The 2,207-nt window shown below is 35.6% G+C and overlaps 1 pseudogene; it reads left to right on the top strand.

The window, feature by feature from the left end:
* Positions 1-901: 901 nt before the first annotated feature.
* Positions 902-1,667, top strand: LOC149160239 (ras-related protein RABA1e pseudogene; annotated as a pseudogene).
* The last annotated feature ends 540 nt before the right edge of the window (positions 1,668-2,207 follow it).

Genomic DNA, 2,207 nt, shown 5'->3' with positions numbered 1-2,207 from the left:
CTTTAATGGACCATCTCCCATGTAGGGGATTAATGATGTTTTTCCTTTGTCTAACCAACCACTAGTTTGGAATGTCATTTTTAAGTTGATATGTAAATCTCCCTAATTCCATACCAACATATGATATGTAAATCTCCCTAAATAAGACACTTATATACCAACAAATTTATTAAATATATTATTCAAGAAGATGAAAAAACATCCATTAAATTAGTGCAACCATATCAATTAAATGCCTAAGTAATGCCTATGGGAATCAATCCTTAATAACCATCAAAACACTTACTTCATCATACATCTCAAGTTATTAAAATTAAAAAAATCATAAGAATCAACTAAATTATACTTTATTTAAAATAATCAATATTATTAATGACAAAAACTATTTTAAAAATAAATCATATTATTAAAAATATTTTAAAATATTACATAAGTGAAATCTCTATTGTTTACTAAACAAAATATTGATAATTAAATTAAAATTCCGAAAATAAAATAAGCCATTATTATTATTATCTAATTTTAAAGTCACAGCCAAGCCAACACCAAATTGGTGTATGATACTCTTTTGTTTGTGGGACAAGGGACCCACCTCCACATAATTATTTGACTACCAAATCTAATACATAATCTTAACCATTAAACTTATTAAATATTATAAAAATAAAATAAATTTTAAATATTCTTATTAACTATCAAAATAAAGACTTTAGTAATGAACCACCCGCACACCATGCTTAACAACCACTATTTTGTAGTAGCCGGCCGACCTTGGAATGCCTTCAATAAATCTCTTGGCTCGCATATACATACATATGCTCCCATGTTCAAAGGTTTCTTAGTAGGAAAGTTCTCTTCATCGAAGACGTACGAATAACCAGCGCGTAGAAGCTTGAAAGCAATGGCGTACACAGTTGATGCAGAGTATGACTGGCTATTCAAGGTTGTGCTCCTAGGGGACAGTGGTGCAGGAAAAACGAGCTTATTATCCAGAATCGCCGATGGTATCTTCCCACAGAATACGAAGCCAACGGTTGCAGTAGAATTCGCCACCCGCACCAAGGAGATCGATGGTCAAATCATCAAGGCTCAGCTTTGGGACACTGCCGGTCAAGAAAGGTACGTAGAGAATTAACAGAATTCGATAAATTTGATGATGATTATTTTGCGAACTCATCCAGTTTTATTTTTTTAAATGATCTGCTTATATTGTGATCAGATTTCGTGCTATAACAACTTCATACTACAGAGGATCAGCGGGAGCATTAGTGGTGTACGATATAAGCAGCCGGCTGAGCTTTGAGAACGCAGAGAGATGGCTGAAGGATCTGAGGGATAAAACCGATTCTTCATTGGTGATAATGCTGGTGGGCAACAAGACCGACCTCCAACATTCCAGATGCGTCTCCACCAAAGAAGGCAGGGATTTGGCGGAGAGAGAAGGCCTGTGCTTCATAGAGACTTCGGCCAAGGATGCTGTGAACGTGGAGGATGCATTTACAGAGGTACTCACTAGGATTTATCGCAACTTTGTGGGCTCTAAAGTTGTTGAGGATAGGAAGCCCAGAGCAGGTGCTGCGTGGCTGGGGACACCGCTTGATATGGGTTGCATTGGGAAAGACGAGGAAACGAAAACAAGCAACGGTCGTTGTTGCAGTATGACTTAGGATTGCCATGGCATTGTCATCACTTTTTGTATTAGTAGAATTAGATAATGTAAATAGATAGCAGAGATTATTTTTTTGAATTTTCACTTTGAGTATGCTATGACTTAGGATTGCCATGGCCATGTCATCACTTTTTGTATCGGTAGAATTAGATAGTGTAAATAGATAGCATAGATGATAGTGTAGAGGAACTCGAATTAATGAAGAAATTGGAAAATAGATGCTTGCAAGAAGAAATATTATGGACACAAAATCCAATATCTTATGGCTACAGTAAGGGGAAAAAACAAAGTTCTTCCATAGATCAACCATAGCTCATGTTGAAGAATCAAGGGAAATGATGTATTAGGATTGTTCTTGACTTGATAACAATTTCTGAAACACTTTGACAATTATCTTCATCTTCTTATTAGTGTGTATGTTTCATCAAATTGCTATCAAAAACATAAATACAAGAACATGGATGTTGTCTCTTTGCCAGGGACAAAACCTCTCTCTCTTAGAGAGGAAAACCCTTTGGTAAGTTTATCTTATTGAAGC

This window comes from Pinus tabuliformis, chromosome 5_2, assembly GCF_031772625.1.
Source record: "Pinus tabuliformis cultivar Carrire ecotype Pingquan chromosome 5_2, CPIR1, whole genome shotgun sequence".
Lineage (NCBI taxonomy): Eukaryota > Viridiplantae > Streptophyta > Pinopsida > Pinales > Pinaceae > Pinus > Pinus tabuliformis.
Note: the sequence above shows the minus strand (reverse complement) of the source record. Positions and strands in the feature narration are given on the sequence as shown.